We start from the raw sequence: 19,035 nt of genomic DNA on the forward strand, positions 1-19,035 counted from the left end.
GGAATGGTCTATCCTAGAAGGTTCTATTTGGTCAGTTCTCCATGGGGTAACAATCTGGGACTTGTATGGATTGTTATTTTGTCACTTTGTACTTTCAGGTGAGGTGGGATGAATGGTCTCTCCCCTTTTCAACCACCTCAATTAGTTAGAATAATTCACGATTTTTAGCACACAGTGTACCTTTCCCCAATTAGACTGGAATTAATTATTTTCACCAGAAACAATCAGAAGCCATAAGATTTTATTGAGTGAAAGAGCAATGTTATTACTGAAAAATAAAATACCAAGCATACAGCTTCTGTGAAATCATGAGGGCTCTCATTCATACACGCACGTACAATCTTAAAGGGAGATAATGTTCAGTATAAAGGAAATTTTTTTTAAAAAAGTATATTTTAAGATACATATGGTGCCCTTGAGATGAGATCAGGATTGTTTGGTTGGTGTCTTGGACCATCAATTATTGTAGGTATCCTTTGAGCTCTCAGTATCCTGATGTTTCTTTTCAATCAGTTTTGTCACCAGGAATTTTTTTCCTTCTTGAGACACGTTTACTTTTAAAGGCATAATTCAAAACAGGAGATGAGAGCCTTTTTATGCCTCCTCAGACTTGCTGGCTGATTTCATTGCCATTAATGAAAATGACAGTTTCAGCTCAAACTTTCTCTTCTTTAATCCACATTATTTTCATGAAATGTTGCTAAACTCGATGGTCAGGTGTTCCCTGTAGCGGTTTTAAGTCAATATTTTTGTCCCTTTTTAAGTCCATAAAGTCAAAGGCTTTAGATCTGATGATGGTATTCAGGACTAAACAATTTTTATATATGTGCCACCATATTCATTTTTTTTGTATTCTGTACTTTCTGTCTGACAACTTTTAAAATTCCTCTCAGACTTTGCTCATGTTGAGATTAATAACCATTTCATAATAACAAGTATTAAAAGTGCATAATTCTGCTCATACACAGTGATAGCTAACTGCACTTATCTGTTTAAAAGATGACATTTAACTGCATAAAACAGGTGACGTGGAGATCGATGGATTTTTTTTTTCCTAAAGTTTGGTGAGGGACATTAATAGATTGGTAGATGCTTATAATCTTCTGGCTCCTGATCAGGAAAAATCAGCATTAAATTATTGATGTTTAACGTACTTTTGAAATAGGAGTCATTGAAATTTTCTTTTAACCTGTAAATGTGCATTATTCATTATGTTTACATATTTTTGTATTTGGGAAATTCTGCTTTTCAAGAACTTTCAATTCATGCAACTTGGTACTCTGATGTTGCCAAGATCATTAAGCTTATATTCTTCTCTCAATGATGCTCCATCTTAGAACTTGTTACTGATATAGTCCATTTTACATTTATCTAGGATATGTCATACAGATATTGTTGGCAGGACTATGATAATAAGGCAAGACTCCTGAAAGTAAAAATTCATTTGGCAAGAACACATACATTGGCAACTCCATTGGAAGCCACAATGCTTTTTAGAAATTAAAATAATGTTTCAATAATTTTAATTACTCTAAAACATTTCAAGGCACAAACTAGCCATACTGGCTCTATATTTATTCAGCTTGTTTTTAGCAATAGTAGTAACCTAGCTGGCAAATGGGTCAATTTTGCTCAGTAATCATTGGCCTGAGCATATTTTACTTTGGCTGAACCTACAACTGCTGTTATCTACAGCATAAGTGTGCAGACGGCTTCCCCAAACTAAAAAAAGTAAAATCTGTTCCTGCTTTGTGTGGACTGTGTACATTATTCAAGGAGTGAAGACAACCCCATAAGGTAAGTAACCTCTTTTTATTGAGAAGTTGTTCAATAGTAAGAAACATATTCAAGTTCACATAAATTCAGTTCAAATATGCTCATAATTTGCTGATGCCTTGATATCTGAAAGCTGTTACCATTTCCCTAATTTGCACCTCAAGGAATCTGTAATGCTGTACTTGGTTAGAATTAGGTCAGAAGTCACACAACACCAAGTTACAGTCCAACAGGTTTATTTGAAATCACAAGCTTTTGGAGCACTGCACCTTCATCAGGTGAAGTAGAGGGAAGCTATGCAGCCATTGGCACTTTACTCACACTGTCTAACACTTTTGATCACCTGCAAAGACTTGTTATTCAGCCTGCCGATACTCCACTCACACCATTTGTTATGGACCAGGCTAGACGTCTTCAAAACATTTCAAGGAAGTAGCCCAGACCCGAACTTTGCTCGTTGTTTTAAGCAGGTGTACAGCGGATATTCCAGGAGTGACGCAGCTGGCCAGACCACCTAGTTTTAAACCAAACAGAATTTATTTGCAAGATTACTGAATGAAACACAAACAATAGAGAATAGAATATAGAATATCTTAATCTATCTGAAAACCCAACAGATTATCCCAACTTAATTCCTGCAACAATCCCCATAAATACACGTTGGCAAAAAAGGTAAAATCAAACAGAGGGTCTTACAAGTGAAAGAGATAACAGCTAGATTCAATATGGAACACCTTCCATGTAACCATTTCTTTGACCAGCATCCTCAAAAAACTGACTGCTTGCTAAAACCTAACCAAAGCAAACCAAGCAAGAAGACAGTGAGGAATGCAGTTGCTGGAGAGCATAGTGCTGGAAAAGCACAGCAGGTCAGGCAGCATCGGAGGAGCAGGAGGATCGACATTTCGGGCATAAGCCCTTCATCAGGAATCCAAACCAAACCAGAGAAAAGCTCCCTTTTCATTATACAAGTGTTTTTTTTTAAACTTAAAAGCTTCTTCAAGTAGATAAACACAGACAAAATGGAGCCTCTGTCATCACAACCCCCACTGAAAAAAACCTCAAGGGTAACCTAACCTTGTTAAAGGAGCAGCATCATCACACCTCTCCCCTTAAAAGAAAATGAACCATCAATATTTAAAGATGGTTTCATTTTAAAATCCCCTTAATCTTACATTATTAGTACACTACAACATATATACACATTTCAGACAATAATCAAGCAAACATGCACACCAAATTCTATTACAGTCTTTTTTACTCCTGCCACCAAATGTCTCCATTTCTCATTCAAGTCTCAACATTGTGTCCGCAATCACGTTTTCTCGTCCTGCCACATGCACGATTTTAAAACTGAATGTCTGTAACAACAAGCTCCATCTAAACAGTCTGGCATTTTTCTCCTTAAATTTCTCCCCAAACTTCAATGGGTTATGATCAGTGTATATGATTGTCTCAGATACATAACTGGTAATATATACTTTGAAATGTTGTAATGCCAACACCAAGCTGAAAGTTTCCTTCTCAACTATCGAATATTTCTGCTGATGAATGTTCAATCTCCTGGACAAATACCCGATAGGTCTTTCTATCTTCTCGTAGTCTTCCTATTTTTTTGTCATCTTCCTGTAAGAGCACAACACCGACACCCACGTCATTTGTATCAATAGCCACCTTGAATGGCTTTGTGTAATCAGATGTGGTTAATACTGGGACAGTGGTTAACAGAGTTTTCAGGCTGTCAAATGCCTTCTAACAGTCCACTGTCCACCGAAACTTCTTGGCTTTCTTTAGCAATTCAGGAGTGGAGCACACCCTGCTAAAATTTGGTACGAATTTTTGATAAAATCCACTCAATCCCAGAAATTGAAGTAATGCTCTTTTTGTCAATGGTATGGGAAATTCCCCAATTATCTTTGTTTTTACATTCCATGGGGCCATTTGTCTATGTTCAATAACATGGCCCAGGAAGGTGACTTGGGCTTTGGCAAATTCACTTTTAACCAGGTTTATCACCAAGCCTGCCTCCAAAGTTGATTGAACAATTCCAATAAATGTTGCAAATGTTCCTTCCATGTCATCAGGTCATCTAGATATGCACAACACAACTGGGTAATCTGGTTAGTTTCTGAAATGCGGCTGGTGCATTTTTCATATGAAATGGCATAAGTTGATATAGTTCAAATGAACTCGGATTTCACCAGTTTCCTCACTTCCCCTCCCCCCACCCTGTCTCAGTCAAATCCATCAAATTCAGCACCGCCTTCCTAACCTGAGATCTTCTTCCCGACCTCTCCGCCCCCACCCCAGTCTGACCTATCACCCTCACCTTGACCTCTTTCCACCTATCACATTTCCGACGCCCCTCCCCCAAGTCCCTCCTCCCTACCTTTTATCTTAGCCTGCTGGACAAACTTTCCCCATTCCTGAAGAAGGGCTTATGCCCGAAACGTCGATTCTCCTGTTCCCTGGATGCTGCCTGACCTGCTGCGCTTTTCCAGCAACACATTTCCAGCTCTGATCTCCAGCATCTGCAGACCTCACTTTCTCCCCTTCAAATGGCATTACAAAAGCCAAAATTGTCTTCACCCTTTTGGACAAAGGTACCTGCCAGTACCTACTGATCAAGTCCAACTTAGAAATATAAATTGCTTGTCCCACCTTTTCAACAGTCTTCCAACGCAGAATTAGATATGCATCAGTCTTTGTAACTGCATTGACTTTGCAATAGTCCACACGTAACCACTGGGTAGCATCTGGTATTGCTCCATTACAATGGGCGAGCTCCAGTCACTGTAACTCACTTCACTTATGTCGTTTTGGAGCATGCGTTCAATTTTCTTTCGAACCTGTGCCAACATTAGAGGGTTATGCCTACAAAAATCTTGCTTAATCAGAACAGCATCTCCTATATCTATGTCATGCATAACTAAGTTAGTACTTCCCAGCTTATTTCCACAGATCTCCCCATGTGTTAGTATAACTCTTTCAGGTCATTTTTTTAGATTAGATTAGATTACTTACAGTGTGGAAACACGCCCTTCGGCCCAACAAGTCCACACTGACCCTCCGAACAGCAACCCACCCAGACCTATTCCTCTACATTTACCCCTTCACCCAATACTTGGGGCAATTCCGCATGGCCAATTCACCTAACCTGCACATTTTTGGACACGGGGAGAATTTGCAAAGTCCACACAGACAGTTGCCTGAGGCAGGAATTGAACCGGGGTCTCTGGCGCTATGAGACAGCAGTGCTAACCACTGTGCCACCCATGATTTTCTTCTGGAAGGTAAGTCAATAATTTATCCCAATTTCTGACAACTTTCTCCTTGTCCAATTTAATTTGAAAATGTCCAATTCAGAATCCTCTGAACTTGGTTCTTCCTTCTGCTGTAACTAATAACAGTCTCCTTTTGCTTTCCTTCCCTGTCAAAATATCTTTTGAACATATTCACATGACACACTGTGTGACATTTCTTTCTGTCTGGAATCATTAACAAATAGTTCACCTCACTCAGTCTCCTTTTGACTTGATAAGATCCACTGAACCTTGCTTTTAAAGGTTCACCTATCACTGGAATAATACTAACACCTTATCCCGATAACAAAATTTTTGATTTCTTGTCTGCTTCCTGTTTTTTTTGTATATTGTGATACTTTTAAATGCTGTTTAGCTAACTCCCCACTCAATTTAATTGTTCCTGAGAATCTGACACATAGTCCAAATATGTGGTCTCTGAATTCTGACTTAACAATTTCTCCTTAATCGATTTTAGCAGTCCTCTCACTTCAGGTCCAAAAACTAATTCAAATGGACTGAATTCAATTGATTCATTTGGTGCATCTCTGGTTTCAAAAAGTACAAATGGAATTCTGTTTTCCCAATCATCTGTATAGTCTTGACTATAAGCCCTCAACGTGGTCTTTAATGTCTGATGCCACCTTTCTAGCGCTCCCTGCGATTCTGGATGGTACGCAGTAGATTTGAATTGTTTTATTCCTAAGATGTCCATAACTTCCTTGAATAATTTGATGTAAAGTTTGACCCTTGATCTGATTGTATCTCTGTGGGTAGTCCATACCTTGTGAAAAATTTAACTAACTCCTCAACAATCTTTTTAGTTGTGATACTGCACAATGGAATGTCCTCTAGAAATCTTATGGACACATCCATTATTATAAACAAATACTGATTCCCACTGTTTGTTTTAAATAGGAGATCTACACAATCAATTAAGAGTCTTAGAAAAGGTTCCTCAAATGCAGGATTGGGTATTAAAGGTTCACGTTTAATTACTGACTGCGGTTTTCCAATTACCTGACATGTATGACATGTCCGGCAAAATTCAACTACATCTTTGTGCAGTCCAGGCCAGTAAAAATGTTTTTGTATTTTAGCTTGTGTTTTTCACAAAATGACCTCCTATTGGTAATTCATGCGCATCTGCAACACTTCCTTTCTATAGCCCACTGACAATATGACTTGATGAACTTCTGCCGATTTCTCATTTGCCTGAATACGTGATGGTCTGCATTTCCTCATTAAGACATCAGTTTTAAGATAGTAGCACACTGGGATACATCTTTCGAGTATGCTTTTTGATACAATTTGTTTAGTATCTCATCTTTCTGCTGTAATTTTTCTGAACTAAAGACGTCTGCTTTGTCATCTATCTGCTCCTGGTTGGTCTCAACCATTTGACCAAACAGTGTCGCTGCTAATTCCTCTTCAACTTTCTTATCTGTACTCTTTGATCTCTCCTGTTTCAACTGGTGACTTAGTTACCACACAGTCAGGAAAACTCCCAGGATATGCGTCTTTTAATAGTTCTGTTTCCACTGGCTTTTCAACCACAGTAGGCAGCACTCCTACCTGTGAATGAGCTATATTGTTAGCAAGGAAAATTTCTATTCCTGGAGCTGAGTGTTTGTGCAGTACTCCGACCATGACTTCTCCCCTCTTCACTGGACATTCTAACCTCACTCTACATAATTGAGCACTTCTTGTCTCACCTTGAATTCCTGTTACTAGCATCTTTTCTGGCAATAGCCCTTCAGAGGTACATATCTCCTTATCTTTCAACATCAAAGATTGAGAGGATCTGTATCTCGTAATATTGTAACCTCTTTACCTGCTGCTCCTGGCCTATGTGAGTAAACTTTACCTTCGGAAGTATATGGTTTAAGAAGATCTGGCACTTCCTCCTTAACCAACCTCTGACCAGATTCTGGTGCAGCTTTTTAGCCTCCACTGTGCTTTCATACCACTTCAACAAAATTCTCTGGCTTATCCTGTTTTCCTATACCTGGCTTCCCAATCTTTTTCCTAACCCACCAACACTGTGATTTCATGGGGCCTATTTTATTTCAGTGAAAACACTGGAGCTTTTTAAGTCCCCTTTCCCCTTTAAGTGTTTCTTTTTAACCCTGTGATAAGTTATTCTTATGATCTTCACCGAGATCTACCTTTCCCTTCCCATATGAGGATTCCTTTCTTCCCCAATTTCTATCCATCACCGATTGAAACTGATGTTGGAAGTCAAACTTCAATTAAATGAACCTACTCATGGTCATCAGCCATCTCAGCTGCTAATGTTGCTGTTTTAACTCTCTACTCTTCCACAGGAAGTGAATTTTTGAGCCCCTCCAAAATAATCATCTCTTGAAGAGCATCAGAGGTTTGCTCTATTTTTAGTGCCCTTATCCACTTATCAAAATTACTTTGTTTGATTTTTTTAAACTCAATGTCGATTTGACTAGGATCCCTCCTCAGATTCCTGAAATGCTGTCTGTATGCTTCTGGCACAAGCTCATGTTTATGTAAAATAGCTTTCTTCACCTCCTCGTACATCCCAGATACCCAGATAGTAATGTGAATACCTCACTAGCTCCACCTACAGGTTTTGTTTGGATCAACAAAATCCACACAGTCACTGGCCACTGCATTTGTTTAGCCATCTTTTCAAATGGATGCTTCCACATCCTTCACTTTAAACTAAGGCAATGTTTGAATATATTTAAACACATTCTCACCAGGTCTTTGGCTGCCATGAGTTTGCTCATCCTCACACTCTTTCTCTCTCGCTTTTGTTCTGCTAAAGCGATTTTTTTTCTCTTTTAATTGTAATTCAAACAGTTTCATTTCTGTTGTCATTTCCTTTTCATTTGCCACTAACTCAAGCTGTTTCATTTTCAAAGATTCTGATGGTGTTTCCAGCAAATTTAAATGCTGAGCTTTTGCTGTAATTGTCTCTCCTTTCCTCACGGAAGGAGCAGCTCCAACTCCAGCTTGTCTGCTAATTCCAGCAGCTTTGCCTTATTCACTTTTTGTAATGTCCCCAAAGTCACTTCTTCCACTCCCAGGAAACTATCCAAGCACTGTTAAACCCAACCAAAATCAACACCAAGAATAAAGACACTGACTCCAACCACTCGCTGCCTTCGAGTCCAGTAACCCTAAACCCAATTTTGAACTATAGAACAAATCCCACAAAGAGCCCCCAATCTGTAATGGACCAGGTCAGACCCCTTCAAAACATTTCAAGGAAGTAGCCCAGACCCGAACTTTGCTCGTTGTTTTAAGCAGGCGTACAGAGGATATTCCAAGAGTGATGCAGCTGGCCAAACCATCTAGTTTTCAACCAAACAGAATTTATTTGCAAGATTGCCAAATGAAACACAAACAAAAGAGAATAGAATATAGAATATCTTAACCTTTCCAAAAACCCAACAGATTATCCCAACTTAATGATACTGTTCCAAATTCCTGCAACAATCCTCATAAACACTCATTGGCAAAAAAGGTAAGATCAACCACAGAGTCTTACAGGTGAGAGAAATGGCAGAGAGATTCAACATGGTACACCTTATTCCAGGTAGCTTTTTCTTTGACCAGCAACCTCAAAAAACTGACTGCTTGCTAAAACCAAACCACACCAAACCAAACCAGAGAAAAGCTCAGCTGGGAGAACTAGACACTCCCCTTTCATTGTACAAGTATTTTAAAAAAATGTAAAAGCTTCTTCAAATAGATAAACACAGACAAAATGGAACCTCTGTCATTATGACCCCACTGAAAAAACCCATGGACAACCTAACCTTGTCAAAGGAGCAGCATCGTTAAACATTTGTACGACCTTTTGATCTCTCTGCCTATAAATTTTGTGCCTGTGTGCTTCAATCCATTTCACCTGACAAAGGAGCTGTGCTACAGAAGCTTGTGATTTCAAGTAAACCTTTTGGACTGTAACCTGGTTTTTAGATTAGATTAGATTACTTACAGTGTGGAAACAGGCCCTTCGGCCCAACAAGTCCACACCGACCCGCCAAAGCGCAACCCACCCATACCCCTACTTTTACCCCTTTAACCTAACACTACGGGCAATTTAGCATGGCCAATTCACCTGACCCGCACATTTTTTTTTTGGATTGTGGGAGGAAACCGGAGCACCCGGAGGAAACCCACGCAGACACGGGGAGAACGTGCAAACTCCACACAGTCAGTCGCCTGAGTCGGGAATTGAACCCGGGTCTCTGGCGCTGTGAGGCAGCAGTGCTAACCACTGTGCCACCGTGCCGCCCACAAGGGGTTTTATGTGACTTCTGACCTTGTTGACCCCAGTCCAACACCAGTACCTCTACATCATTGTTCAAATTGTACATTAATTAAATGTAAATGCAAATTGATCCATTTTAGTTTAATTTGTAACGTCTTGAATTTACTTTTTATCAGACAGCTATAGTGTCATAGAATCCTACAGCTTGGACACAGGCCCTTTAGCCCAAACTGGTCCATGCCGACCAAAATATCCAACTACGTTAACCCCATTTCCCTGCACTTGGCCCATATCCTTCTAATTCTTTCCTATCCATTTATTTGTCCAAATCCCTTTTAAATGTTGTTAATGCACCTGCCTCAACCACTTCCGCTGGCAGCTCTTTCCAAATGCGTACCATCTTCTGTGTAAAAGAGTTGCCCCTCAGGTTCCCTTTTATTCTTTTCTCTCTAACCCTAAACTGATGCCCTCTAGTTCTCGATTCCCCAACCTTGGGAAAAAAGACTGAGTGCATTCATCTTATTCAAGCCTCTCATGATCTTCATGACTTGGAGGTGCCGGTGTTGGACTGGAGTGAACAAAGTTAAAAATCACAATACCAGGCTATAGTTCAACAGGTTTATTCGGAAGCACTAGCTTTTAGAGCGCCACTCCTTCACCAGGTGGTTGTGAAGGTTAAGATCATACTCATAGAATTTTTAGCCAAAGGAGTCCAGTGTGATGGAGATGTGATACAGTAAACAATCTTAGATTAAAACTTTCACTTTTTAGAATGGGATATGCTGGTTTCTGTTCTTTGATATGTAAATCCCAGACCTTCTTTCAAATTACATTCACAAGATAGTTCAGCTTTTTAAACAATAGATGTGAAGGCTGTTTGTGTCCTAATGTTATGTCAGACTACAAACCCTTTGTACTGTTTTACAAGGATTCATGGAGTCATTGAGCAAAATAAAATGTAATCATGCAAAAACAAATTCACCCCATAAACTTATATATGTGCACATGTAGGAGTGACAGATTGAGTGTGCGCGTTGGTGTGAGTGCACATGATAGAGTGTGCATGTGTATTTGTGTGTGTAAGCTTGGTTAAGTGTGATGGGGAATGTGTGAAAAGGTGCGTGTTCGTGCATGAGTGTGCATATGAGAGACAGCTTGTGTATGATGGAGGGTCTGCATGGGTGTGAACTCAATCTTATACAGCTCTATAACGTCCCCCCTCAGTCTCCTATGCTCTAAAAGAAAGAAGTCCTAGCTTGTCCAACCTCTCCTAATAACTCAGACTATTGAGTCCAGGCAACATCTTGTAAATTTCTTCTGCACTCTTTCCAGTTTAATAAACTCCTTCCTTTAACAAGGTGACCAAAACTGAACACAATACTCCAAGTGCGGTCTCACCAACATGCTGCATAACCGCAACATAACTTATCAACTCAATGCCCTGACTGACGAAGGCCAATGTGCTAAAAACCTTCGCCACTGCCCTACCTACCTGTGACTCCACTTTCAGAGCTGAAAATGTGTTGCTGGAAAAGCGCAGCAGGTCAGGCAGCATCCAGGGAACAGGAGAATCGACGTTTCGGGCATAAGCCCTTCTGGGCATAAGCTTTTCCAGCAACACATTTTCAGCTCTGATCTGCAGCATCTGCAGACCTCACTCACTCCACTTTCAGAGAACTGTGAACCTGAACTCCAAGATCCCACTGTTTCACTACACTCCTTAAGACCCTACCAATCATCATGGAATTCATATCTTGATTTGACTTTCCAAAGTGCAAGACTCCACACTTATTTATATTAAACACCAGTTGTCATTTCTGAGCCCACTTCTCCAGTTGATCAAAGTCCTGCTGCAATTTCTGATAAATTTCTTCACCATCCATGAAACTGCCTATTTTAGTGTCATCAGCAAACTTACTAATCATGCCTTGTACGTTCTCATCCAAATCATTGATGCAGATAATAAACAGTAATGGGCCCAGCACTGACCCCTCGGCACTTCACTAGTCACAGGACTCCAATCTGACAAGCACCCTTGCACTATTACCCTCTGCTTCCTACCATCAAGCTAATATTGTATCCAATTTGTCATCTCACCCTGGATTCCAAGTGATCTATCCTTCCAGAGCAGCCTATCATGTGGAACCTTATCAAAGGTCTTACAGAGATCCATATATATTACATCTACCGCACTGTCCTCGTCACTTAGTTTGACGGAATTTCACCCAACTACATCACTTTAAAGATAACCATAGAACCGCAAATAATCTACTGGAGAGAAGTGCATCATTCAATCCACTAGTTAATGTCAACATTCACACTTCACATACCAGTGTCATCCCAATCTAATTATCCCATTCCAACCTATCTCCATATCATTCTATTCTCTGTAGTGTATTTATATTGGCATTGGTTGATCGGGGCTTCAAGATCATTAATGAAGGTAGATACCAGCATTTCAGGTGGTTATATAAAGGAGAGAGCTGATTCTTGGCAGCTCAAAATGAACATATTTTCAAATGTAGGAGCCTGCATCTAATTTCTAGTTGTGAAAGAAGTGACAATCCGTCTGTAACTACATTCTCATCAGTTATTGCATCTTCCAAGAGATGGCATGGCTTTGGCTGGGCTAGGGTGAAGAGTAAGCATTATGATACAAACGGTATCCACAATAGTGTAGAAAAGGCTGGATGGGTCAGAGGCCCTTGCCTTGTTTGTATATTCATTCATAATTTATGAAGTAGTAGTGTACAGTTTACACTCAAAATGTATATTAAATTATACATAATAATGATGCTGACACTATCCGACAAGGACGTTAGGAAATAAAGGGAAATTCTCGGTTTGAGTAGAGTTGATTAAATTTTGAGGGCCAAAATATCAAAGGTAAAGACTGGCTTATTGGTAAATTAGTATTGGTTGCTACCGTTAAAACTCCCAAGATACGAGCAATATTTTGAAGTTGGCCAACAGAGCAAACAATGAAGTAATGCACCAAAAGACGATAAGCATTCAACTTGGCAAAAAAAACTTCACATTCTGAAGTGATTTTTGTTTGCTGAATTCATGAACAGTAATGTGAAAAAGGTAATGTTGGAAATAATTCAACCAAACTGTATCAGTATCAATCATTCCTAGTGATGGACACTTAGGGCAGAATTTTCTAGGCCAGGCCAGAGCTCTCTGGGCAGGCGGGGAACTTAACTGAGCACAAGGAAAACTTCTGAAAATTGGTTAACATCTGCTATTAAATTCTCAGACACTTTCAAGCATGCCTTATTTCCTGTCTGCAATTGGCGGGAACCATTCTGATGGTGGACAATAAACTCATTGGAGTAGGAAACTTCACAAACCTACCCATCTTCAACAATAGGAGAGCCCAGCACATTAATGTACAAAAAAGCCTGAAGCATTTACAACAAACTTCAGCCAAAAGTGCAGAATGGATAATCCATAGCCTCCTCCAGAGATTACCAGTGTCACAGATGCACTTTATTTACTCCATGCGATATCAAGAAAAGCGAGAGGTGCTGGATCCTGTAAAGCCTCTGTGCTCTGACAAAGCTGGCAATAGTTATGTAACTTGTCTCCAGAACTTGCAGCGTCCTTAGTCAACCTATTCTAGCATAGTTACAACACTGACATCTACCTGACAATGGTCAGAGACAAGCAATTCTGCAGCGAGTACTTTATCTCCTGACTCCCCAAAGCCCATACAGCACCTTAAAGGCACAAGTATTATGAAATACTTCCCACATGACTGATGAGTACAGCTCCAACAACAGCCACCTGCAACATTACAATACAGAACCTAATCAAAGTTCCTTTGATAGCTTTCACCAAACTAATTTTTAAAAATTCTATCTAGATGAATAAAGGAAGCGAGTACGTAGATACACCATCACCTATAAGCTTCCCTCTAAGCCACTCATTATCTTGACTTGGAAATATATTGTCGTTCATTGTGTTGCTGGGTCAAAATCTTGGAACTTCTCCCTAATGGCTTTGTGGGTGGCACCTTCACGAAATGGATTGCAGTGGTTGATGAAGGCAGCACACTACAACCTTCTTAAGGGCAACTAGTGATGGGCAATAAATATTGGCCCAGCCAGTAACATCTATATCTTGTCAGAGAATTAAAAAATACATTCATAGTTTTCTAGAATTACATGCATGGCACAATTTTGGGAGGTGAAAATGGGAATGTTGTCCATTCACACACCTAATTATATACATTAGGCATGGGCCTAGCTGCATACTCATTTTTGTTCAAACTCTGGTGAGTACAAATATCTTCACTAATTTGGCTCCTTCGGTAAAGCTGTTTCTTTGCAAAAATGCTTATGGTGATGAGAATGAATCTGTCCATGTTGATCAGCTCACGAGAAATCTCAGTGGTCTACAGTCTGGTTTGTTAATACTGAAAGCTTTTAACAGTAAGTATAAAACCTTATCAGGCCAACCAAGTGAGACAATGGCATGGCTTGACGCCAGCAAACCTGACTAGGGCAGGCATACAGAGCTGACTTCAAAATGGGATTCAATATAAAAGGCCTTTTTTTTTCTGGTTGTGTGTTTATTCCATGCAAGCCTTTGGCCATAAAAGCTATCAGATGTGTACATTTTTCTACTTATGATGAAAGGTCAGTGACCTGACAGTGTGTGTATTCCTAATGTGAGAAATCTGCCAATGTGTGAGACACAGTACCATTTTGCTGTATTGCAGCTGCAATGAAGTGACTGACACTGATTTCGCACAAGGCATCGGATGGAGATGCCTAACATCTAATCTTATGTGTGAATGTCCTCTACAGTGACAACCCTACTCTGCTAACTCACACTGATAGGAGTATGAAGTATTGTCTGGACAGTGGATCATCCCTACAGGACGCAACATGTAATTTATCCTTGCAGCACTTGAGCCAGGTTCTGTTAAGCTGCCCATTGGCACTGACCTCCACAGCCATCTGTGTCCAGGTTGCCTTCATTAGGTGAGATAGCCTCTTCTTAACACTCATTGGGAAAAGAACTTTCCTTCTTTCCTGGACAGCCTTCAGAAGCTTCAGGGAGGCATCTTTTTTCTTCTGGTTTGAGATCTCCGGGGGGAGGGGGGGGTGGCGGAGGCGGATTTGGAGTGATGAGTAATGAAGGTCATGAGTTGCAGAGATTTAAGTGCTGATGGATGGCTAATGAATGTGGTGCCCACAGATCGGAGCCTGGAAGATCCAGCGGGGAACAGAACCTCCTGCCCACCTGCATCTATAATTGGGAATTTTACCCACTCAATCATAGAATCGTACAGCACAGAAATACATCAGTCCATGCTAACCATAATCTCAAACTAAACTAGTCCCAACTGCCTGCACTTAGCCCATATCCTTCCAAACATTTCTTTCTTGTGTACTTACGGAAATTCTTTTAAATGTTGTAACTGTACCCATGTCCACTGCTTCCTCTGGAAGTTCATTCCACATATGAACCACTCTGTAAAATGGTTGCCCCCTCATATCATTTTTAAATCATTCTCCTCTCATTTTGAAAATATGTCCCCTAGTCTTGAAAGCTCCAAGTCTAGGGAAAGACACCTACTGTTCACCCTATCTATACTCCCCAGGATTTTAAAAACCTCCATAAGGTTACCCTTAATTTAATTATATTATGAGCGGAGACAATGTAATTGTACAGGACAGGTCACCCAGCTGCAAGTGGATGTCTCTTCTATGCTTTTGCCAATCTTCACCTAGTCTAAAAAGATGCACTGGATTTATTGTGCTTTAATCCAGCAATATCCCTTAGTTCAAACTCAGAAGAGTGCCTAACGCTACAAAAAAATGCAAAATGCTATAATTCCTCACATGATCTCAATGAATGTGGAACAGTTTCAAAGATCTGAATGGTCTACATCTGCTCCTATTTCTTATGTTTTCATATCATGCAACTTTGCTGAGCAGAACTGAAATTAGGGAATTTTAAACTGTAGACCTCCGCCTGCTGAGAACTGGATTCAGCCTCCATCAATTCATTTTGCTCAGAAACATTACAGTTAGCAGATAAATAAAACATGAATCCTGTCAGTCTGCATTCAACTTAAACCCAGAGATAAAAGACCAGTGTCTAACCCACTACACATCTACTCATTAAAAAGTAAATACTTCTACATATTCTTTTATCCTGAAAAGAACAAAATCCACTATCACCAGAACAAACATTATGAAATGAAAAGTTCAAACATTTAGACCAGTTTTAAAAGGAAAAAGGTAATATATGCTATAATTGATTGTGATTTTTGTGAAGATTTGTAGCTCAAGTTGTAAGTTTGCTCGCTGAGCTGCATGATTTGTTCTCATACCTTTCATCACCATGCTAGGTGACATCATCAGTCAGCCTCCGTTGAAGCATTGGTGTACTGTCCCACTTTCTATTTGTGTGTCTTGGTATGCTGTGGTGGGTGATATCACTTCAGGTTCTTTTCCTGAAAGGGGGGTAAATGGAGTCCAAATCGATGTGTTTGTTGATAGAGTTCTGGTTTGAATACCAGGCCTCTAGGAATTCAACTGCGTGTCTTTGTTTAGTCTGTCCCAGGATGGATGTGTTGTTCCAGCCGAACTGGTGTCCCTTGTTGTCTGTGTGTAAGGATACTAGCGATAGTTGGTGGTGAGTTAGTGTTCGTGTATCCTGGTGGCTAGTTTCCTGCCAGTCTGTCCGATGTAATGTTCGTTGCAGTCCTTGCAGGGTATTTTGTATATGACGTTTATTCTGCTGGTTACTGGTACAGGATCATTTAGATTCAACAAGAGCTGTTTCAGTGTGTTACGTTTGTGGGCTACCATGATGCCAAGGGACCAGAGTAGTCTGGTCGTCATCCGAGACATCTTTAATGTATGGTAGTGCGGCTAGGGTCTCTGGATATGTTGTGTCTTCTGATAGAGTCATAGAATCATAGACATGTATGGCACGGAAACAGACCCTTTAGTCCAACTTGTCTATCCTGACCAGATATCCCACCCTAATCTAGTCCCACCTGCCAGCACTGGGCCCATATCCCTCCAAACCCTTCCTGTTCATATACCCATCCAGATGCCTTTTAACTGTTGCAATTGTATGAGCCTCCACCATTTCCTCTGGCAGCTCATTCCACACACGCACCACCCTCTGTGTGAAAAAGGTTGCCCTTTAGGTCTCTTTTATATCTTTTCCCTCTCACCCTAAACCTATGCCCTCCAGTTCTGGACTCTCCCACTCCAGGGAAAAGACCTTGTCTATTTACCTTATCCATGCTCTGCATGATTTTATAAACTCCTATAAGGTCACCCCTCAGCCTCTGCTGTTCCAGGGAAAACAGCCCCAGCCTATTCAACTTCTCCCTATAGCTCAAATCCTCCAACCCTGGCAACATTCTTGTAAATCTTTTCTGAACTCTTTCAGGTTTCACAACATCCTACCGATAGGAAGGAGACCAGGCATGCACGCAATATTCCAATATTCCTAAACAATGTCCTGTATAGCCGCAACATGACCTCTCAACTCCTGTACACAATACTCTGATCAGTAAAGAAAAGCATACCAAACACCTTCTTCACTATCATGTCTACCTGCGAATCTACTTTCAAGGAGCTATGAACCTGCACTCCAAGTTCTCTTTGTTCAGCAACACTCCCTAGGCGGGATGGGACCATTCACCACAGCAGATTCGCCGCCGCCAATTAGCCACTGCCCTTTGACCACCGCGGACGCTTAGCCACTGAAGATGATTCGCCACTGCAAATACCGCAAATATTAGTATATACAATATTGGATGAACCCCATCAAGTCTTTTTGTTAAAATACAATATACCTGAGAGAATAAAATAGGGGCTATGTTGAATGTACCATCCGCAAACCACGTCGATTCTGCTAAATGATGTATCCAAGATTCCCTACCAAACATGATTATACGATTACTTCTTTGACCATTCAACAGTGTATATACTTCTAACAAATAAGCAGCGTTCAACGTATGTATGCATATTTGAAATGGTGAAGTCCTTGGTAGCTAATCCCAGACCACAGTATATCCATTGTGACTTTGAGCAGGCAGCTATCAGTGCTATGAGAGAATGTTTTCCTGAAGTTAGAATTAGGGGCTGTTTCTTTCAGTTGACACAAAGTATGCATAGACATATTGCTGCAGTTGGAGCAACTCGTCAATACAACACCGATCCTGATTATGCTTTAAAAGCAAATATGATAATTGCTTTGGCTTTTATCTTTATAAATAAATAGCGCATAACTATCAAATGAACTAAAATTTCGTTGTTTAATGTTAATATGAGATTTTACTGCCATTATAAAGATTTTTAAAATATATTTCCTTTTTCTGGTTAAAGTTTGTAACTCATTTTTATATATAAACCAATAAAATGACATTTATTTTACCTTTTTTTTAAATCAATATGTAGTATGTAGTTGTATAAGTAAAGGGATTGAGAAGTATGAAAGAACAGGCGGAAGGGAAAACAATCAGTACATATATATGTTTTCCAGTGGCGAATAGTCTCCAGAGGTCAAACGACCCCCAGTGGAGAAACGCTGGAAGAGAAGTGGCCGTGGCTAATCATCGGCGGCGAATCTGCCGTGGCGAATTGTCACCAACCCCTCCCTAGGACCTTACCATTAAGTGTAGAAGTCCTGCTAAGATTTGTTTTCCCAAAATGCAGCACCTCACATTTATCTAAATTAAATTCTATCTGCCACTCCTCAGCCCATTGGCCCATCTGACCAAGATCCCGTTGTAATCTGATATAATCTTCTTCGCTATCCGTTATACCTCCAACTTTAGTGTCATCTGCAAACTTACTAACTATACCTCTCATGCTCACTCCAAATCATTTATATAAAAAAGTAGTGCACCCAGCACCAATCCTTGTGGCACTCCACTGGTCACAGGCCTCCAGTCTGAAAAGCAACCCTCCACCACCATCCTCTGTCTTCTACCTTCGAACCAGTTCTGAATCCAAATGGCTAGTTCTCCCTGTATTCCACGAGATCTAACCTTGCCAAACAGTCTCCCATGAGGAACCTTGTTGAATGCCTTACTTAAGTCCATATAGAGCACATCCACCGCTCTGCCTCATCAATCCTCTTTGTTACTTCTTCAAGAAACTCAATCAAGTTTGAGAGATATGATTTCCCACACACAAAACCATGTTGACTATCCCTAATCAGTCCTTGCCTTTCCAAATACATGTACATCCTGTCCCTCAGGTTTCCCTCCACCAACTTGCCCACCACCAACATCAGGCTCACCGGTCTGCAGTTCCCTGGCTTGTCATTACCACATTTCTTAAACAGTGGCACCACGTTAGCCAACCTCCAGTCTTCCAGCACCTCACCTGTGACTATCGATGACACAAGTATCTCAGCCCAGTAATCACTTCCCTAGCTTCCCACAGAGTTCTCAGGTACACTTGATCAAATTCTGGGGATTTTTACACTTATGTGTTTCAAGACATCCAGCACTTCCTCCTCTGTAATACGGACATTTTTCAAGATGTCACCATCTATTTCCCTACATTCTACATCTTCCATGTCCTTTTCCATAGTAAACACTGATGGCCAAATACTTGTTTAGAATCTCCCTTATCTCCTGCGGCTCCACACAAAGGCCGTCTTGCTGATCTTTGAGGGGTCCTATTCTCTCCCTAGTTACCCTTTTGTCCT

At 40.4% G+C, this 19,035-nt stretch overlaps 1 long non-coding RNA gene across 2 annotated transcripts in view; it reads right to left on the bottom strand.

Moving 5' to 3' along the window:
* Nucleotides 1–1,799: 1,799 nt before the first annotated feature.
* The window catches only part of LOC148147640 (uncharacterized), a 45,011-nt gene continuing 27,775 nt past the window's right edge, over nucleotides 1,800–19,035 (bottom strand). For both annotated transcript variants that reach the window (XR_015759570.1, XR_015759569.1), the window contains 2 exons: nucleotides 4,438–4,625; nucleotides 1,800–2,290 (listed from right to left, as the gene is read on the bottom strand). This is a non-coding gene — a long non-coding RNA (uncharacterized LOC148147640). The remainder of the gene's footprint in view (nucleotides 2,291–4,437; nucleotides 4,626–19,035) is intronic.

Source organism: Chiloscyllium plagiosum, unplaced genomic scaffold, assembly GCF_037043375.1.
Source record: "Chiloscyllium plagiosum isolate Xiang-an unplaced genomic scaffold, Cpla_swu_hap1 HiC_scaffold_15, whole genome shotgun sequence".
Lineage (NCBI taxonomy): Eukaryota > Metazoa > Chordata > Chondrichthyes > Orectolobiformes > Hemiscylliidae > Chiloscyllium > Chiloscyllium plagiosum.